The sequence below is a fragment of the Coregonus lavaretus genome (genome assembly GCF_964263955.1).
Source record: "Coregonus lavaretus genome assembly, chromosome: 4".
Lineage (NCBI taxonomy): Eukaryota > Metazoa > Chordata > Actinopteri > Salmoniformes > Salmonidae > Coregonus > Coregonus lavaretus.
In genome coordinates this window covers 31,699,266-31,721,747 of record NC_139991.1, presented here as the reverse complement: position 1 = coordinate 31,721,747, position 22,482 = coordinate 31,699,266, and positions in this window count along the sequence as shown.

Genomic DNA, 22,482 nt, shown 5'->3' with positions numbered 1-22,482 from the left:
CTTTTGAGGAACAAGGGTCTACTTTAGTAATATCCTGCATTCTTTAACACATCTTTATATCAGGTTATCAACAAATGAGATCATTTTAACATAATAATCAATTGCAAATATTAATTAATGGGACTCATTACTGTTGAAAAGTATTTCCATCCTTTAAGAATACCTTATAACTGTTAGACCTAATAGTACTGTGTCCTCAAGGGGCCTCTAACTACAGTGCTCCAAAATAACTTGTTATAATTTCAACCGAACAAGCAGTTCATTATAGCACACGCAGGGTCACAGAGAAGACGCTGACTGCTGATATTTCTGTTTGTTTAAACTTTTACACACAGTGAAACACATTCATTTGAGTTTGTGGGATGTTGGTGGTTTGGGGATTGTGGAGTCGGTGTTAAGAGCAGGCAGATGGTCTGGTCTGCCCTCTCCGTCAGTAAAACTAAGTGTTGTAAAACACTGGATATTCAGGACTTATTTTGTTAATGTTGTTGAATTGAGGGATACCGTTTTCTTTTTTGTCACAAAATAGACAAATGGATAAATATTCAATGTATAATGGTTGATTTTCAACTTTCAGCTGGAAAAAATATACATTTAGTAACATAACACAAAAACATATTCCTTTGTAGTTTTTGTAAATGTATACAAAATATTTTTTTAAACACAGACCAGGTTCTTGATTGAAGAATCAATGAATGGGAAAGAGAATGTGAGAGTCCCATTCCCAGCTAGTCTCCTGGGGTTTCTTTCCCACTAGTATCCTAAAAATAGTCACTGAGGACTTTTCAATTATATGGACAATTCCGTAATATGAAGGAGGCAATCATAAAACCAGAGTGTTTACTTGCCCTATGTTCCTTTGATTGAGTTAAGGACAAGAAAGAAGATGAAAGCTTGCGATGGATGTGATGCGAGTTTTAAAGGACAGACTCTGTGGGGAAATACAGTACAACGCTATAGAAAATACAATGACATCTGTAATTGTCAACCATATTTGACATGAGGCAAAGGAAACAAAGCTTTAGTCCACCACTTTAGTAAAACTGTAAACCAAACCATAATGATAGAGTACCCAGTAAACAGGGGATGCCCTGAGGACATTTGGCGACGTTACCATTAGGTCTCTTAATGGTTTCGGTGCGACGTTATCACACTGACGTTCTGATAATGTTCTAAGAACGTCGCTTGATGGTCCAAAGGGAACATTCTCTGGGGGACCTTTTTATAGTTCTCGGTTTGTCCCGGGGACGTTTTTAGGACGTTCTTGAGATGTTGTGTCATAGTCCCCTGAAGGTACGCTGAACATTCCCCAAGGACGTTTTCAGGATGTTCTTTGGACGTTTTGTTATGGTCCCCTGGAGATTTTGTCTAGTTCCCGGTTTGTCCCGGGGACGTCTCGCATTCTTCTCTGTAGATCCTCTCAAGCGCTGTCAGGTTGGATGGGGAGCGTCGCTGCACGGTTATTTTCAGGTCTCTCCAGAGATGTTCGATCCGGTTCAATTCTGGGCTCTGTCTGGGCCACTCAAGGACATCCAGAGACTTGTCCCGAAGCCACTCCTGCGTTGTCTTGGCTGTGTGCTTAGGGTCGTTGTCCTGATGGAAGGTGAACCTTCGCCCCAGTCTGAGGTCCTGAGCGCTCTGGAGCAGGTTTTCATCAAGGATGTCTCTGTACTTTGCTCTGTTCATCTTTCCCTTGATCCTGACTAGTCATCCAGTCCCTGCCACTGAAAAACATTCCCACAGCATACTTCACCGTAAGGATGGTGCCAGGTTTCCTCCAGATGTGATGCTTGGCATTCATGCCAAAGAGTTCAATCTTGGTTTCATCAGACAAGAGAATCTTGTTTCTCATGGTCTGAGAGTCTTTAGGTGCCTTTTGGCAAACTCCAAGTGGGCTGTCATGTGCCTTTTACTGAGGAGTGGCTTCCGTCTGGTCCCTCTACCATTAAGGCCTGATTGGTGGAGTGCTGCAGAGATGGTTGTCCTTCTGGAAGGTTCTCCCATCTCCACAGAGAAATCTGGAGCTCTGTCAGCGTGACCATCTGTTTCTTGGTCACCTCCCTGACCAAGGCCCTTCTCCCCCAGTTGTTCAGTTTGGCCGGGCGGCCAGCTCTAGGAAGAGTCTTGGTGGTTCTAAACTTCTTCCATTTAAGAATGATGGAGACCACTGTGTTCTTGGGGACCTTCAATGCTGCAGACATTTTTTGGTACCCCTGCCCAGATCTGTGCCTCGACACAAACCTGTCTCGGAGCTCTACAGACAATTCCTACGACCTCGTGGCTTGGTTTTTGCTCTGACATGCACTGCCAACTGTGGACCTTATATAGACAGGTGTGTGCCTTTCCAAATCATGTCCAATCAATTGAATTTACCACAGGTGGAATCCAATCAAGTTGTAGAAACATCTCAAGGATGATCAATGGAAACAGGATGCACCAGAGCTCAATTTGGAGTCTCATAGCAAAGGGTCTGAATACTTACGTAAATAAAGTATTTCTGTTTTTTATATTTAATAAATTTGCAAAAATTTATATAAACCTGTTTTTGCTTTGTCATTATGGGGTACTGTGTGTAGATTGTTGAGGAAACATTTTTATTGAATCCATTTTAGAATAAGGCTGTAACGCAACAAAATGTGGAAAGAGTCGAGGGGTCTGAATACTTTCCGAATGCACTGTATGTGAAAAGCACTGTGGGTGTCCCTAGCATTGCCAAAAGATAAAGAGCTGTGACTGGATCAGTGGTTCACCAACAGTAACAAGGGGATGATGTGTAATGAAACTAGGGTGTGCATTCCCGGGGGGGGGGGGGGGGGTTGGGCTCTTTGTGAAGATCAAGTGACGTCCCGGAAACTAGATAAAAAACCTCCATGGGACCATGACACAACATCCCAAGAACATTCAGGGGACCTTCAGGGGACAAATACACAACATCCCAAGAAAGTCCCAAAAGGTCCTCTGGGACATCTCTAGGACAAACCGGGAACTAGATAAAACCTCCAGGGGACCATGAGATAACATCCTGATGACTTTAGGCAACCATTTGGCGACGTCCTGATGACTCGTTATTGTTTGCAGGGTAGTACTAGTTCAATTGTAATGGAACGGTAGAGATACAGCGCCTTGCAAAAGTATTCATCCCCCTTGGCGTTTTTCCTATTTTGTTGCATTACAAGCTGTAATTTAAATGGATTTTTATTTGGATTTCATGTAATGGACATACACCAAATAGTAAAAATTGGTGAAGTGGAATGAAAAAAATTACTTGTTTCAAAAAATTCTACAAAATAAATAACGGAAAAGTGGTGCGTGCATATGTGTCACACCCTGGCTCTGGGACTCTATATGTTGAGCCAGGGTGTGTTCATTCTATGTGTTCATTTTCTATGTTGGGTATTCTAAGTTGTTCTATGTCTATGTTGGCCAGAGTGGCTCCCAATCAGAGGCAACGAGTGTCAGCTGTTGTGGGTTGTCTCTGATTGGGAGCCATATTTAAACTGTATGTTTTCCCTTGGGTGTTGTGGGTTTTTGTTCCGTGTCGGTATTGTTAACCGTGGACTTCACGAGTCGTGTTTTGTTTGATACTTTAATTAAATAAAGTCATGTTTGTTTCACACGCTGCGCCTTGGTCTACTCACTACTACGACGATCGTGACAGAAAAACCCACCATACAACGACCAAGCAGCGTGTCCAGGAACACACGCAGGAGGTGACGCTGGTGGATGTCCTCCTCGGTTGGGGGCAGATTACCGAGGAGGAGGCCGTCCGGTACCGGAGGGCTATGAAGGGGGAGACCCAGGCAGGAGAGGAGCAGCGGCGTCAGCAGTGCCATCGTCGGAAGGACGAGAGGCACCCCCAATAATTTTTTAGGGGGGGGCACACGGCATGGGCGACTGGGCAGCAGGAGGCTGCCACAGGGCGAAATGGGAGACGAGGAGAGAAGGCCACCGGGTTACGGGAGCCATTGGCGAGAGGAGGGAAGGAAGTCGTAGAGGCACGGCGAGAGGTACTGAGGTGTATTGCCAGTCCGGTCCGGCCCGTTCCTGATCCCCGTTTAAAGCCAGTGGTGTGTGTTCCCAGTACGGTCCGGCCTGTCCCTGCTCCACGCACCAAGCCTACGGTGTGCGTCGACAGCCCAGCCCGGCCTGTCCCTGCTCCACGCACCAAGCCTACGGTGTGCGTCGCCAGCCCGGTCCGGCCTGTTCCTGCCACCCGCACCAAGTCTACGGTGTGCGTCGCCAGCCCTGTCCGGCCTGTCCCTGCTCCACGCACCAAGCTTACGGTGTGCGTCGACAGCCCAGCCCGGCCTGTCCCTGCTCCACGCACCAAGCCTACGGTGTGCGTCGCCAGCCCTGCCCGGCCTGTTCCTGCTCCACGCACCAAGCCTACGGTGTGCGTCGCCAGCCCTGCCCGGCCTGTTCCTGCTCCACGCACCAAGCCTACGGTGTGCGTCGCCAGCCCGGCCCGGCCTGTCCCTGCTCCACGCACCAAGTCTACGGTGCGCGTCGCCAGCCCGGTCCGGCCTGTTCCTGCCACTCGCACCAAGCCTACGGTGTGCGTCGCCAGCCCTGCCCGGCCTGTTCCTGCTCCACGCACCAAGCCTACGGTGTGCGTCGACAGCCCAGCCCGGCCTGTCCCTGCTCCACGCACCAAGCCTACGGTGTGCGTCGCCAGCCCTGTCCGGCCTGTCCCTGCTCCACGCACCAAGCCTACGGGGTGCGTCGTCAGCCCAGCCCGGCCTGTCCCTGCTCCACGCACCAAGCCTACGGGGTGCGTCGCCAGCCCGGCCCGGCCTGTCCCTGCTCCACGCACCAAGTCTACGGTGCGCGTCGCCAGCCCGGTCCGGCCTGTTCCTGCCACTCGCACCAAGTCTACGGTGCGCGTCGCCAGCCCGGCCCGGCTCGTTCCTGCCACTCGCACCAAGCCAGGGGTGCGAGTCGTCAGTCCGGCACAACCCGTGCCTGGGTCATCGGTGCCAGATCAGGTACCGCTTTATTGCTCCCCAACGGAGCTGAAGCTAGCCGCTCCTGCTACGTCCAGGTCAGCTCCAGCCAGCGGAGCCAGACTGGACCAGGGGCGCTATGGGGGGTTCATTGGAGGGTGGTGGTCAAGGCCGGAGGCAGAACCGCCGCCGAGGAGGAATGCCCGCCCAGCCCTCCCCTGTTTTGCCTTAGTTGAGGCGCGGTCGCAGTCCGCGCCTTTAGGGGGGGGGTACTGTCACACCCTGGCTCTGGGACTCTATATGTTGAGCCAGGGTGTGTTCATTCTATGTGTTCATTTTCTATGTTGGGTATTCTAAGTTGTTCTATGTCTATGTTGGCCAGAGTGGCTCCCAATCAGAGGCAACGAGTGTCAGCTGTTGTGGGTTGTCTCTGATTGGGAGCCATATTTAAACTGTATGTTTTCCCTTGGGTGTTGTGGGTTTTTGTTCCGTGTCGGTATTGTTAACCGTGGACTTCACGAGTCGTGTTTTGTTTGATACTTTAATTAAATAAAGTCATGTTTGTTTCACACGCTGCGCCTTGGTCTACTCACTACTACGACGATCGTGACAATATGTAGTCACCCCCTTTGCTATGAAGCCCCTAAATAAGATCTGGTGCAACCAACTAGCTTCAGAAGTCACATAATTAGTTAAATAAAGTCCACCTATGTGTAATCTAAGTGTCACATGATCTCAGTATATATACACCTGTTCTGAAAGGCCCCAGAGTCTACAACACCACTAAGCAAAAGGGCACCACCAAGCAAGCAGCACCATGAAGACCAAGGAGCTCTCCAAACAGGTCAGGGACAAAGTTTTGGAGAAGTACAGATCATGGTTGGGTTATAAAAAAATATCTTAAACTTTGAACATCCCACGGAGCACCATTAAATCCATTATAAAAAAATTGAAAGAATGTGGCTCCACAACAAACCTGCCAAGAGAGGGCTGCCCACCAAAACTCACAGACCAGGAAAGGAGGGCATTAATCAGAGAGGCAACAAAGAGACCAAAGACAACCCTGAAGGAGCTGCAAAGCTCCACAGCGGAGATTGGAGTATCTGTCCATAGGAACACTTTAAGCCGTACACTCCACAGAGCTGGGCTTTATGGAAGAGTGGCCAGGAAAAAGTTATTGCTTAAAGAAAAAAGGCATGTGGGAGACTCCCCAAACATATGGAAGAAGGTACTCTGGTCAGCTGAGACTAAAATTGAGCTTTTTAGCCATCAAGGAAAACGCTATGTCTGGCGCAAACCCAACACCTCTCATCACCCCGAGAACACCATGTTTTTCATCGGCAGGGACAGGGAAACTGGTCAGAATTGAAGGAATGATGTGAGACTGGGACGGAGGTTCACCTTCCAGCAGGACAATGACCGTAAGCATACTGCTAAAGCAACACTCAAGTGGTTTAAGGGGAAACATTTAAATGTTTTGGAATGGCCTAGTCAAAGCCCAGACCTCAATCCAATTGAGAATATGTGGTATGACTTAAAGATTGCTGTACACCAGCGGAACCCATCCAACTTGAAGGAGCTGGAGCAGTTTTGCCTTGAAGAATGGGCAAAAATCCCAGTGGCTAGATGTACCAAGCTTATAGATACATACCCCAAGAGACTTGCAGCTGTAATTGCTGCCAAAGGTGGCTCTACAAAATATTGACTTTGCACTCTCAAGTTTTCAGTTTTTTTGTCTTATTTCTTGTTTGTTTCACATAAAAAAATATTTTGCATCTTCAAAGTGGTAGGCATGTTGTGTAAATCAAATTATACAAACCCCAAAAAATCCATTTTAATTCCAGGTTGTAAGGCAACAAAATATGAAAAATTCAAGGGGGTGAATACTTTCGCAAGCCACTGTAGGTGAAATTGAAAAGAGGCTAAAGCCTTAAGTCTAAAGCATTGTATTCCCAGAAATATAATTAATTTAGGTTCAAGCTAGCACAAAGACAGTTAAATATGATGATTCAGAAAGTATTTAATGTACAAAGCTGTAAAATAAATGAGTCTTTTGTTCAGTGGTAGGCAGGTGAGAGAGAAGAAACACCCTGTGATTTGAAGACAAAGCTCTGTCTTAAAGGATGGCGTCAGAGAATTCCCTCATTGACATCATGGAAAACAAAACAGGGCCGCTCTGACTGACACCCACACAACACCTGACTGCAAATAATTACACAAGGGGTTACACTGTGTGTGTGTGTGTGTGCGTGCGAGGTGCGTGCGTGCATATGTGTAATGAGCATGTAAATACATATTTGACTGTAGCGGAGAGGGTTTGACCCTGTCCTTAGTTCTGCTGGGCTACTGGCAGTCAAAACTGAACATTGGTCCTTCTCTTCAAACTGTGACTGTGCCAAAACGGCTGGACACACCCTCAACCACCAATCAGGTCAGTGGAGGTCTATCTGACAGGCCTGAAGAGACTTTCTTTAACAAATTGTCTGTTGAGCCTGAGTTCAAGGCCCCTGCCTTGGTTGAGATTATGGTAAGGTTGCGTGTGCTTTACCTGTGTGTAACCTCTACTGAGTAGCATCCGTTCAGTCATAGCAAAATGGTGATACTGTATATTCATGTGTAATTCTTGTGCAACTTGCTATCCCTCTGTCCCATGCTAAAGTTTTAGCTTAAATGCATTTGACAGCCTTAATTTCAACGGAAGTGGTAAAACTATAACTATTTATTGCTTTTACTCTGCACTTCAAGGAGAAGGGGGAGGAAATGTGACGATTGTCCTTGTGTACTCCGTCACTTAAGCTAAAGTTAGGCCTGATTATGTATGTCCAGACATTGATTAACACGCGTTTATTATGAGAAGCACATTTATTGATTGTTATTGGTGTGGAGATATTTATCATGTGGATATACAGTGCCGTGAAAAAGTATTTGCCTCTTTCTAATTTTCTCTACTTTTGCATATTTTTCACACTGAATGTTATATCTTTAGCCAAAACCTAATATTAGATAAAGGGAACCGGAGCGAACAAATAACACAAAAATTACATCATTTTTTCATTTATTTCATAAATAAAGTTACGCAACACCCAATTCCCCTGTGTGAAAAAGTAATTGCCCCCTTACACTCAACTGGTTGTGCCACCTTTAGCTGCAATGACTGCAACCAAACGCTTCCTGTAGTTGTTGATCAGTCTCTCACAACGCTGTGGAGGACTTTTGGCCCACTCTTGCATGCAGAACTGCTTTAACTCAGCGACATTTGTGGGTTTTCAAGCATGAACTGCTCGTTTCAAATCCTGCCACAACAAGGTCTGGACTTTGACTAGGCCATTCCAAAACTTCTAATTTGTTGCTTTTTAGCCATTTTCATGTAGACTTTATTGTGTGTTTTAGATCATTGTCTTGCTGCATGACCCAGCTGTGCTTCAGCTTCAGCTCACAGACAGATGGCCTGACATTCTCCTGTAGAATTCTCTAATACAGAGCAGAATTCATGGTTCCTTCTATTAAGGCAAGTCGTCCAGGTCCTGAGGCAGCAAAGCATCCCCAAACCATCACACCACCACCACCATGCTTGACCGTTGGTATGAGGTTCTTACTGTGGAATGCAGTGTTTGGTTATCGCCAGGCATAATGGGACCCATGACCCATGAGCTGTTAGCTACAGGGCATATGCCAAGACCAGAGTGGGCACGTTTGCTATTTTGTGACAAAACTATCGGTTTTAAATTCGATGTAAACACATTGAACTTTAGATTTTTATTCGGTACATGAAAACGTAAGTGAAAATACCTTTTATGCGCACTACATCATCACACACTGCTTTTTATCTGTCAGTTTGGTGTAAACACACCAATGGTGGGAAAATTCACATTATTTTCGTACTATCTGACGGAAGAAAATGCTCTCAAAGGAGCACACAAGTACATATTTTACTGATGTTTTTTCTAACTAATTTAATAGTAGTGTGAGCCTTGATATTATAAGCCAATAACATACACTGACTGTACAAAACATTCAGAACACCTTCCTAATATTGAGTTTTGCCATCAGAACAGCCTCAATTAGTCGGGGCATAGACTCTACAAGGTGTCGAAAGCGTTCCACAAGGATGCTGGCCCATGTTGACTCCACTGCTCCCCACAGTTGTCAAGTTGGCTGGATGTCCTTTGAGTGATGGACCATCCTTGATACACACAGAAAACTGAGCGTGAAACCCAGCAGCATTGCAGTTCTTGAGACAAACCGGTGCACCTGGCACCTACTACCATACCCCGTTCAAAGGCACTTAAATATTTTGTCTTGTCCATTCACCCACTGAATAGCACACATACACAATCCATGTCTCAATTGCCTTAAGGCTTAAAAATACTTCTTTAACCTGTCTGCTCCCCTTCATCTACACTGATTGAAGTGGATGAAGTGCCATCAATAAGGGATCATAGCATTCACCTGGTCAGTCTGTCATGGAAAGAGCAGGTGTTCTTAATGTTTTGTATACTCAGCGTATAGGATAGCCAGGGGTTAGGCTACTTAAAGTTCAGTACAACTGACTTTCCACCTCCACCATTGACAGGTGACGCCAAACTGTAGCCAAGTAGTAAAACATTTATAAACTCTTAAAGGGCAAGGTTTTGATACAGTATAAATCATTAATGAGTTATTTTAAGGGTAACTTTGATTTGTTGATCTTTTATTCAGCAGGTCAGTGGCAGGCTTAACAACCCTGCTTGTCTATGTCTCATGGCTGGGTGCTTTTATATACGTCCCAAATGGAACCCTATTCCCTGTACAATGCACTACTCAAAAGTAGTCCACTATTTAGGGAGTAGGGTGCGATTTGGGACGTATCCTAGGTCTTTTAACGAGCTCATGGGAGTAATCAAGAGGTGGTAAATTAATTATAATGAATATTTCAAAGCCAGGCATATATTAACATGATCAAAGTATACTAATTGCTGTGTATCCACAAAATGTATTTTTCAAATGTGCCAGCTATGCCCATAGAGAGAAAACAATGTAAATATATTATGCTTACTGGATGAAGTTAAAGTGAGCAAGCCATTCAGACCACCTTACTGATTGAATCTATGTTATTAACTACATAACAAATCTGAGAGTTAAAGTTGGTCTGATTGGTACAAATTTGATGGTTTCTTTCCATGAATTAGGCCAGTGAACTAAATATGTACTGTATCTGAATGCCAGAGAGATACATATGTACTGTATCTACATTACACTGTTAGGTCATCAATGACAGGTCACTCCACACACAGCTGTGTTAGTTTTCTTTAGTATCTATGCTGGGGCTTTTGTGTTGTATGATTTTGCTGTTTGATGTATTACAGTGATGGGACAAGCCAGTTTGGGAAAGACTCCAAAACAAATCCTATTAAAGGCTTTCTTTCACGACAATGAGCTTCAAACACTTTTTCTCTCTTATCCTCTGTCACTATTGAAACATGAACATTGCAGCCAGTCAGTGCCCTCTATAAAATAGAACATGATACAGGCTTTTGTATTAATGAGTCTGATCAAGCTGATCGTTTCTGTTTGATATTACGCAGAAAAAGCTGACGACCATGAGAAAGACTACAGAGATTTCTGCAGAGGTCAAAATCTGATGTTGTATAGGTAAATAGGACAAATGTGAAATATTATAGTGAGTTGATGAGTTCATGACATGAGTTGTTGAAAGAAGCCCTTTGACTTCACCCTGCAGAAATAGGGTGACCACATACAGTATGTGAAGTGAAAGACATGGGATAGTGGAAGAGCTGGGAAGTTTGTATCAAAGATGAGGGGGAGTGAGAAGATTAATTCAAGCCAACTACTACACTGATGTTGATAGAGTGTGAACCAAACCCCTGAGGCAGCATGTTAAACTCATCACAGCAACATGGTATGATCGCTCCTTCACCCTCAGAACAGACCATCAAGCCCTGACAGCCCTGATGTCCACCACTGGCAGGGGACACAGGCCCCTCCGTCTCCATAGGTGGTCAGATCGCCTACAACAGTATGATTTCCAAGTACAGTTCACTCCAGGAAAAGACAACGTTGTAGCAGACTTCCTGTCCCGCCCCATCACCACACAGAGCTCATCTACTCAGATGGTGACAGATGGTGAAGAGGAGTTGGTGGATCTTGTCTACTCTCCTCTATAGAACACGGTGTCCCTGCAGGAACTCAAGGAAGCGCAAAATGCATAATTTGGCACACTCATTGAGTACATCAGGAATGGATGGCCTTCCCGTGTCCCATCAGAACTGGAGTCATTCTCACGTGTGAAAAACGAACTGTCATGATGGGGTTATTCCTGCATCGCATGCGGCCGCTGTGCAGTGATCCCTTCTGCCCTGAGGAGTCGTGTAATGGCGATGGAGCACGAAGGTCATCTTGGCATCGTCAAACTGAAACAGAGGTGTCGTGACATGGTGTGGTGGCCTGGCATAGATTGTGACCTTGAAGAGCTCGTCAGGTCCTGCATGTCACGCCTCATCAGTGGGAAGACTGGCGTGTGATGTGAAACGGGAAGGAGTCTAAGGCCTTGGAACCATAACGTACTGGGAGGTGGAGGAGGCTGACGACGTCTATCTTGCAAGCGGTATGTGCTGGAAGAACTGGTTGTATGTTGTTGCATTTAGCAAAGACACCTTGGCACCGGTGTCAAGGAGAGTGGGATCGCAGCTCTCTTCCAGGTAGAAAGGGCACATAGTAAAGTTCACTGAGTGGGCCCCAACTGTATGGATCACTGCCTGTGTGTTGTGGCTGTCGGAGGCACGTGGTTGCGCTGATGCGTTAGCGGGTGTGGAGTGGCACCACTTTGCAAAATGGTTAAACTTTTGACAACGTCTGCATGTCTGGCCCTTGAAGCGTGACGGGTAGATCCACAATTTCCACAGCGCCTCTGCTGGAACCCTTGGTGAGGCCGTGCTAGCTGTATTGCGGAGGTTGAGTCTGTGTCACACACTTCATAGGTAGTATGTAGCTGCTGCACTGACTGCTCCCCAATGCTAGCACTTGTTGTGGTGTAAGCTTGTGTTTCAGCTATTTTAGCAGCACATTCAGTGGCAGATTCAATTTGTAGAGCAAGTGTGAGTGAATTACCAAGGGTTAAATTAGTATCTTCAAGTAACAGTCTTTCTTGTACTCGTGGGTTGGACGTCTTACCAGACGTCTTATCAGTTCGTCTGGTATTGCTCTAACATTACATGACTGTGCTAGAGTTTTCAAATCAGCTACAAACTGGCTAGCTGACTCACCAGCTCGCTGACGTCGTTGTTTGAACCAAAGCCATCCCGGTTGAACGTTTTGAGATTTTAAAAAATGTCAGTTAAGAGCTGCTATTGTTTCTTCGTATGAGACCGCAGGACCCAATGTGCTGAAAATGCGGTGCCCCTCCTCTCCGAGACAGTGTAGGAGGATAGCATGTTTCCTGGTGCCGGCAACAGTATCCAGTCCTATGGCTAGAAGGTACGTTTCAAACAAGCCTTTCCATTGCTCCCAGGGAATGACAGGATCACCTGGGTGAGGCAGAAACGGGTCCGGAGGAGGCAGAGAGATGGTGGGGATGATGGGTGCGGGATCAGCCATCCTCGTCGCCAATGTTGCGTTGGAAGAACGAGACTTCCTCTTTATGTTCTTTATCAACGACACAAGTTCATTCGCAATCACTCTAACATGCCCACTTTCCTGAGCTCGCATAACAACTAAAGTACGGTGGCCCTTCAGGATAACAATACGGTGAGGCAAAAGACCCACGCAACAAACTCACAGGAGCTAAATAACCAACATAACAATCACGTCTCTTTTTTTTATTCATGGGAATACTTGGAAACAGATTTCTTAAGCTGAATTCCAGGTGATTTTAGTCTTTTTTGGTCCTAAAAAATCCTAAAATCACTTGCAGTCAGGTTTTGGCCCGCCCGCCGCCTGTTGCTGACCCCTGGTTTATGATATAACAACACTTCCTGCTACTTTGGACCATAACATCAGAAATTGAATTTAGGGAATACTAGGCCTATTTGCCCATTTCTGTGTGAAAACAAGGAAGCTTACAGATAGACCATGTCAAAAGTAACCCTAAGTGTTGTGAAGTAAAACTAGCCTATTGCATGTTTGAGGGATTTCTATAGGCTATCGTGATGATCAACCGTACTGAAAATACAGACTCTCTCAGTAGCCTCTATTACTGCAGAATTGATCATGGCGTTCCCTCATAGCGTGGTCCTATCTTATGCCTACATTCTGTCTGGATCTAACAGGATTGACTGAGGATGATCAAAGAAAGAGCAGACCTACTCTTCACAACTGTTTTGATATGTCTGATACTGTATGTCTTTAGTCTCCGATATGAGATGAAGGGAGTAATTCACCCGGGCTCTGCTCTCCTCTCTCTCACTGGGTTTGTGAAACCATTTCTGGGTGCCAGGGAGGATGAAGAAGGGGATGGGTGGGAGCTGGAGCTGGAGCTGGCTTTAGTCTGACAGGTAAGATCTGACGGTACTCACTGCTCCTCTGTCATCGTCACTGTGATGAAACGTTAGATCAGGCTGAAGGTTTTATGGCCTTTTTAAGCCTTTTATTGTATCTGGAGCCTGGGATGATTTTACATCTGCTGAACAAGGTAGCCTAGGTCTACTGTCAGCTAAAAGAAACTGGGGTTTTGACATGGAGAAAGTGAATGTGAGATATTTGTTTTTTTTAAATGCTGCCTTCGGGTTATTGTGCAATAGTTGCACAATCAATATAGCTCCTTGAAATGCATTTAGTATAATATTGGTTACACCTTCAAATGGAGAAAATTAAGTTGAACTCATAAGAGCTGTTATCTCACAGACTCAGTGTTACATGACGCATGGCTGCAGGGAAAACTATCTGTGTTTCGCAATGTAGCATTCCACTTTTTGATTGAGGTTTGACATCCGACCCTCCTCCCAGCTAACAACGAACGTTCCCACAACTTTAGAGAATGTTCCCTTAAGAGTCTCATTAGGTAATTAACTAACATTTTCATGGGAATGTCCCCAAGATGTGCAAGGAATTTTTCCAAGAGACCATTCCCATTATGTCGAATAGAACTTACCCAGAACTTGGTTACCATGTTCTAAGAACTTAAGATAGGAATGTTCTAGACACATTTCATGGAAACATTGCAAGAACATTCGTGTCCAGTTTTCTGAGGGTTAGGAGAATATTCCATCAATGTCCCACCAAACATACATAGAACATAGTTGCCATGTTCTCAGAATATAAGATATTAATGTTCTAGACACATTTCGTGGGAACGTTACAAGAACATTTGTGTCCAAATATGATTTTTTTGCACATCACCGAACCAATCAAGGCCATGATTTGTGAGCTACGATAGCTCTATGTCTGTTGGCAAGGTTAGAGATACTCACACAGTGTTTTTAACTTACATATTTCACATACATGATTACATTGTGCATGTTCATTTATACAATAATTACTATTCAACATGTCCTCAACCTGGGATTTAAACTCACAACCTCTTGTTTTCACGGTATGCCGATGTGCTACGCCACCATGTGCGTGTCAGGTATCAGTTAATCTGACTATTCTCATCATTGATTTTATTTACTTATTTCAGCAATTGAAGGGCTTTCTGATTAGTTGTCTAGTGTTGGTGGGGCATATTAACCTGTTTTAATGATACACCTGAATCACTATGATCAATAAAATATTTTCTTGAGTGTACTTTTAACAGAGCTGAGATTTACTTCCAAGTGCATTCACCCTATTGCTTAAACCTATTAAGTTGTTTCAGATCTACACAAGTGCGTAGTGAGGAGAGTTTATGGTTTCTTCTGGACAGGGCCTGACTATACTGGCCCAATAAGCACATGCCTTAGTCGTATCATTTATTTGGACTGTGATTCGGGTGTTCCTCATTGGGGCTGGTGGCCTTGGTTCGAGACCCACTAGCGGAGTCACCCTACTCTCACATTCAATAGTGACATAGACTGACCAGGTGAAAGCTATGATCCCTTGTTAAATCCACTTCAATCAGTGTAGATGAAGAAGACAGGTTAAAGAAGGATTGTTTAGCCTTGAGATGTGTATGTGTGCCATTCAGAGGGTGAATGGGCAAGACAAAAGATTTAAGTGCCTTTGAACGGGTTAGGGTAGTAGGTGCCAGGCGCCCAGGTTTGTATCAAGAACTGCAACGCTGATGGGTTTTTCACACTCAATAGTTTCCCGTGCGTATCAAGAGTAGTCCACCCCTCCAGCTCAATTTTAGGAAGGTGTTCTTAATGTTTGGACACACCTACTCATTAAAGGGTTTTTCTTTATTTTCTACATTGTATAATAATAATAGTGAAGACATCAAAACTATGAAAAAACACACATGGAATCATGTAGAAAGTGTTAAACAAATCAAAGTATATTTTATATTCTAGATTCTTCAAAGTAGCCACTCTTTGCCTTGATGACAGCTTTGCACACTCTTGCCATTCTCTCAACCAGCTTCATGAGGAATGCTTTTCCAACAGTCTTGAAGGAGTTCCCACATCTGCGGGGCACTTGTTGGCTGCTTTTCCTTTCACTTTGCGGTCCAACTCATCCCAAACCATCTCAATTGGGTTGAGGTTGGGTGATTGTGGAGGCCAGGTCATCTGATGCAGCACTCCATCACTCTCCTTCTTGGTCAAATAACCTGAAGGTGTGTTTTGGGTCATTGTCCTGTTGAAAAACAAATGATAGTCCCACTAAGCGCATACCAGATGGGATGGCGTATCGCTGCAGAATGCTGTGGTAGCCATGCTGGTTAAGTGTGCCTTGAATTCTAAATAAATCACAGACAGTGTCACCAGCAAAGCACCCACACCCATCACACCTCCTCCTCCATGCTTCACAGTGGGAACCACACATGCGGAGATCATCCGTTCACCTACTTTGCGTCTCACAAAGACACGGCGGTTGGAACCAAAAATCTCAAATTTGCACTCATCTGACCAAAGGACAGAATTCCGCCAGTCTAATGTCCATTGCTCATGTTTCTTGGCCCAAGCAAATCTCTTCTTATTATTGGTGTCCTTCAGTAGTGGTTTCTTTGCAGCAATTTGACCATGAAGGCCTGATTCACGCAGTCTCCTCTGTATAGTCGATGTTGAGATGTGTCTGTTACTTTAACTCTGTGAAGCATTTATTTGGGCTGCAATCTGAGGTGCAGTTAACTCTAATGAACTTATCCTCTGCAGCAGAGGTAACTCTGGGTCTTCCTTTCCTGTGGCGGTCCTCATGACAACCAGTTTCATCATAGCTCTTGATGGTTTTTGCAACTGCACTTGAAGAAACTTCAAGGTTCTTGAAATGTTCCGGATTGACTGACCTTCATGTCAAAGTAATGTTGGACTGTCGTTTCTCCTTGCTTATTTGAGCTGTTCTTGCCATAATATGGATTTGGTATGTTACCAAATAGGGCTATCTTCTGTATACCACCCCTACCTTGTCGCAAACAAAACTGATTGGCTCAAATGCATTAAGAAGGAAAGACATTCCACAAATTAACTTTTAACAAGGCACAACTGTTAATTGAAATACATTCCAGGTGACTACCTCATGAAGCTGGTTGAGAGAATGCCAAGAGTGTGCAAAGCTGTCATCAAGGCAAAGGGTGGCTACTTTGATGAATTTCAAATATAAAATATATTTAGATTTGTTTAACAATTTTCTGGTTAATACATGATTCCATAGGTGTTATTTCATAGTTTTGATGTCTTCACTATTATTCTACAATGTAGAAAATAGTAAAAATAAAGAAAAACCCTGGAATGAGTAGGTGTGTCAAAACTTTTGACTGGTACTGTATGTCAAATGTGTAAATTGAATTATGATTTCCTTACATTTCATATAAGGAAATCAGTCAATTGAAACAAATACCTTAAAAAATTATGTAGGGGCGAAGATCAGAAAACCAGTCAGTATCTGATGTGACCACCATTTGCCTCATGCATTTGCCTCACACCGCAGACCACCTGTAACCCCCCCACACCCCGACGATCCCGCATGTGAAGAAGCCGGATGTGGAGGTCCTGGACTGCCGTGGTTACAGGTGGTCTGTGGTTCTGAGGCTGGTTGTACATACTGCTAAATTCTCTAAAACGACGTTGGATGCGGCTTATGGTAGAGAAATGAACATTACAATTTTGGCAACAGCTCTGGTGGACATTCCTGCAGTCAGCATGCCTATTGCATGTCCCCTTAAAACTTGAGACATCTGTGGCATTGTGTTGTGTGACATAACTGCACATTTTAGTGGCCTTTTAGTGTCCCCAGCACAAGGTGCACCTGTGTAATGATCATGCTATTTAATCAGCTTCTTGATATACCACACCTGTCAGGTGGAGGAATTATCTTGACAAAGGATACAATTCTCACTAAGAGGGATGTAAACAAGTTTGTGCATAACATTTGAGAGAAATAAGCTTTTTGTGTGTATGGAACATTTCTGGGATCTTTTATTTCAGCTCATGAAACATGAGATCAGCACTACATGTTGCGTTTATATTTTTGTTCATTGTAGATAGAATGTTCCTCTAACTAACAGAAAACTGGACACTCAAACATTAGGGGAACATTGCAGGTAACATTACAAAAACATTATTTCTCCCTTGAATTGTTAGCTGGGCTCCTCCTCCGATATATGAATAGTGTTTAAATAGTATTTTTGTTGTCTCTTGTGTCTTTCCTATATATAACTGTTATTTTATTTTGAATTTAATGTAATATCTTCTGTTGTTTTTGTCTATTACAGTTTTGTACTTTGTCATGTATTTGTACGTTTTATGTGGACCCCAGGAAGAGTACCTGCTGCATGTGCAGTAGCTAATGGGGATCCTAATAAACTAAACTAAACTAAACTTCCTTCTACAAAGATAAACAATCTGCGGTTAATTCAAGAAACTATATGAAGGTGCCATGCAACTCTTTTGCCCAGTTTCCGAAAGGTAATACCCCCACCCCTTTTCTTTTTTTTCTTTATTCATGCCCTTTATGGTGTGTTCTTCCGCCCAAACATTGGAGTATCTCTATGGAGCCTCGACACATGCCACGACAAAAGCCCTGTCTGCAGCGCAGATTCGACCTGAATCAACACAAGGTGCGGCTGCCGACTGGTTGGTTCTACTTATAAGGCCTTTGCACTGTGACAATCCAAACAGCAACGTCAGCAAGATGAGGGGCTTCCCTCAAAGACCGCCTCCTGTCGCCAAGACAACCTAATTTCAGAGTCTACAAACATCAGGGCGGACTGGAGCTTAGAATTCTAGAGGAACTCCCGGGAAGGCAGGGTTCCCTTACTCCTTGTTGTTATTGTTGGTTGTTGCTAAGGTAGTGCACTTTGTGTATGTAGGTGCAAAGCTGGCTCGTCTACTTACCTACGTAGGCTTCCTTCATTAGAGCTGTTATTGTTGCCATTGACAGTTACATACATGCAAAGCTAACCACTACGGGAAAGCCGTGGGGTTTTTCTAAAGGAACTCCTTGAGGGAGTATTGCAGATCGAGGCATTGTGACTTAACAGTTAGAGTCTTAACAGTGCCACTTAATAAAAGCACGACCCAGAACTCTCAGAGGAGTTTGACTGCTTTAGCTGACCCGAGCCTGGGCCTGCTGGAGTGGAATCTGGTGTGTGTGTGTGTGTAGGTAGTCTGGTCTGGTGCTGCATGTGTGTGTGTTGGTTTTGCTGTGTTTCGTCATGGTCACTTGGGAGGCGTGAGCCTCACAGCCGTTTTGCACAAACACAAACCAGGACCATCTGCAGCTCTGGCTCCGGTCCAACAGCAATACTAAGGTCCTACACTTCTTCTGCTGCTCTCAATAACACACACACACTGCATGTCTTTGATGTCATGGATCTGGGTGTGAGTGTAAATGCCTGCCTGTCTCTGTGTTTAAACATCAATCTAGCTATAATATCTAAGAGCAGGAACCAGAACTATGTAATTATGCACTTATTTACACTCTGGGTGATCTTTATGACTATAGTGACTGGTACTGCCCATTTATAATCATTACAGTTCTGGTAGGAAAGTAAAAACACACTCACACAGAGGTAAACCATCACCAGCTACATTTCACCTCCCCAATAGCTTAATTCATCACATTCACCTTGTTGATTATGTACTGAAGATAATGTGGAGAAAACCAATGGGATTTTTGTCATTATCCAGAGAGGCATAATAGTGTAGCAGCAGCAGCAAGCCTGAGTGAAAAATACCACAGTCCCAGCCTGAGTTCCCATCCGGCTCGCATGCTGCAATGTTTTTCACAGAACATTTGAAACTCATACAAACCACAGAGCCAGGGCAGTTTCTCTCACATACCTCTGGCACTGCACGGCCTGATCTGTGCAATGTAGTGAGAAAAGCTTTCTGAATGTGTGTGTCTGCGGATGATGTGTGTGCATGTATGCCTGTGTGTGTGTGTGTAAATATACAGTGCATTCGGAAAGTATTGACTTTTTCCACATTTTGTTACGTTACAGCCTTATTCTAAAATGGATTAAAATAATTGTTTTCCTCACACAATACCTCATAATGACAAAGCGAAAACAGGTTTTTTGAAATGTACATAAGTATTCAGACCCTTTGCTATGAGACTCGAAATTGAGCTCAGGTGCATCCTGTTTCCATTGATAATCCTTGAGATGTTTCTACAACTTGATTGGAGTCCACCTGCGGTAAATTCAATTGATTGGACATTATTTGGAAAGGCACACACCTGTCTATATAAGGTCCCACAGTTGACAGTGCATGTCAGAGCAAAAACCAAGCCATGAGGTCGAATGAATTTCTGCAGCATTGAAGGTCCCCAAGAACACAGTGGCCTCCAACATTCTTAAATGGAAGAAGTTTGGAACCACCAAGACTCTTCCTAGAGCTGGCCGCCCGGCCAAACTGAGCAATCGGGGGAGAAAGGCCTCGGTCAGGGAGGTGACCAAGAACCCGATGGTCACTCTGACAAAGCTCCAGAGTTCCTCTGTGGAGATGGGAGAACCTTCCAGAAGGACAACCATCTCTGCAGAACTCCACCAATCAGGCCTTTATGATAGAGTGGCCAGACGGAAGCCACTCCTCAGTAAAAGGCACATGACAGCCCGTTTGGAGTTTGCCAAAAGACACCTAAAGACTCTCAGACCATGAGAAACAAGATTCTCTGGTCTGATGAAACCAAGATTGAAGTCTTTGGCCTGAATGCCAAGCATCACGTCTGGAGGAGACCTGGCACCATCCCTACAATGAAGCATGGTGGTGGCAGCATCATGCTGTGGGGATGTTTTTCAGCTGCAGGGACTGGGAGACTAGAAAAAGATGAACGGATGAAAACCTGCTCCAGAGCGCTCAGCACCTCAGACTGGGGTGAAGGTTCACCTTCCAACAGGACAACGCCCTAAACACACAGCCAAGACAACGCAGGAGTGGCTTCAGGACAAGTCTCTGAATGTCCTTGAGTGGCCCAGCCAGAGCCCGGACTTGAAACTGATCAAACATCTCTGGAGAGACCTGAAAATAGCTGTGCAGCGACGTTCCCCATCCAACCTGACAGAGCTTGAGTGGATCTGCAGAGAAGAATGGGAGAAACTCCCCAAATACAGGTGTGCCAAGCTTGTGGCGTCATACCCAAGATGACTCAAGGCTGTAATCACTGCCAAAGTGCTTCAACAAAGTACTGAGTAAAGGGTTTGAATACTTATGTAAAGGTGGCGTACACATCACTGACAAACTGAAATGGTCCACCCACGCAGACAGTGTGGTGAAGAAGGCGCAACAGAGCCTCTTCAACCTCAGGAGGCTGAAGAAATTTGGCTTGGCACCTAAAACCCTCACAAACTTTTACAGGTGCACAATTGAGAGCATCCTGTCGGGCAGTATCACTGCCTGGAACGGCAACTGCACTGCCCGCAACTGCAGGGCTCTCCAGAGGGTGGTGCGGTCTGCCGAACGCATTACCGGGGGAAAACTACCCGCCCTCCAAGATACCTACAGCACCCGATGTCACAGGAAGGACAAAAAGATCATCAAGGACATCAACCACCCGAGCCACTGCCTGTTCACCCCACTATCATCCAGAAGGCGAGGTCAGTACAGGTGCATCAAAGCTGGGACCGAGAGAATGAAAAACAGCTTCTATCTCAAGGCCAACAGACTGTTAAATAGCCATCACTAGCACACTAGAGGCTGCTGCTGCCTATTGAAATCACTGGCCACTTTAAGAAATGGAACACTAGTCACTTTAATAATGTTTATATATCTTGCACTACTCATCTCATATGTATATACTGTATTCTATTCTATAATATTCTACTGTATCTTAGTCCATGCCGCTCTGTCATTGCTTGTCCATATATGTATATATTTTTAAATTCCATTCCTTACTAGATTTGTGTGTATTTGGGTATATGTTGTGAAATTGTTAGATATTACTTGTTAAATATTACTGCACTGTCGGAGCTAGAAGCACAAGCATTTCGCTACACCAGCAATACCATCTGCTAAACACGTGTATGTGATAAATAACATTTGATTTGAAATTTTTCCATAGCCTTCCTCTAGACCGCCTCCACCTCTCCATCCAGATCCACCAGTACATCTTGAAAAGAGGGGTCTTCCCTTGACCTAGCTAATGCCTTAGCACTCTCCTGAAGCTGCCTTTCTGTCTCCTCCAGCTGCTTTGAACCCATCAACTTTATAGTCTCTCTTCGACACCAAAACGTCTTTCTGCTCAGAGACGCAGAATGGTAATGGCATGTTCCAGTAGATATATTCTATTCAGGACCTGGCAGGCCAGACAGATCCGCTGTGACTGGCATCCAGAAGTTAAGATCCGTGGATTATTTGCAATGGTCAATGAGTCAGGCAGACAGAAGCAGCTTCCTATGAGTCAGGCAGCCAGAAGGAGCTTCCTATGGTCAACAGTTTCCTGGTCAAAAGTGCTGTGTTATGAGACTTTTGGCAATGGTCTGTTGAGGCAGAAATTGAAGGTGCAATACTGAATTTACATTATCATCAGGGACGTAGTGGTAAAGTGCAAATTTACCCATAATGCAAAGTAACATCCAGCATAATAGGCCTAAACCCTATTCACAAAATAAAAAGGTGGGTAAACTGATTACCATTTGTGAAGATTTTTATTGAAAGGCCCAACAAAACCATGTCTTCTGTCTAATTCTGTTATATTTGGACATAATCATAAACAGTATAGAAAAGTTTTGAATGTAAGTATTAAATAAAATGTTTATCGCGCTTCAGGGCAACATTTACATTTTACATTTAAGTCATTTAGCAGACGCTCTTATCCAAAGCGACTTACAGTGAGTGCATTCATTTTTCATACAACACAGTGAGATGAGTCACCCAGGCATGCTGATGTACTGGCAGAAAGCTAACACAATGTTTAGGGAACAATCACACAGAAACCTGCTGGTACCTGCTCAGGTAATGGCTTTATCAGATCACAGGGAACTTCCTGGTACTGTAGGTGGCTACTGGCTTTTGTTTTTATAACCTTTTAT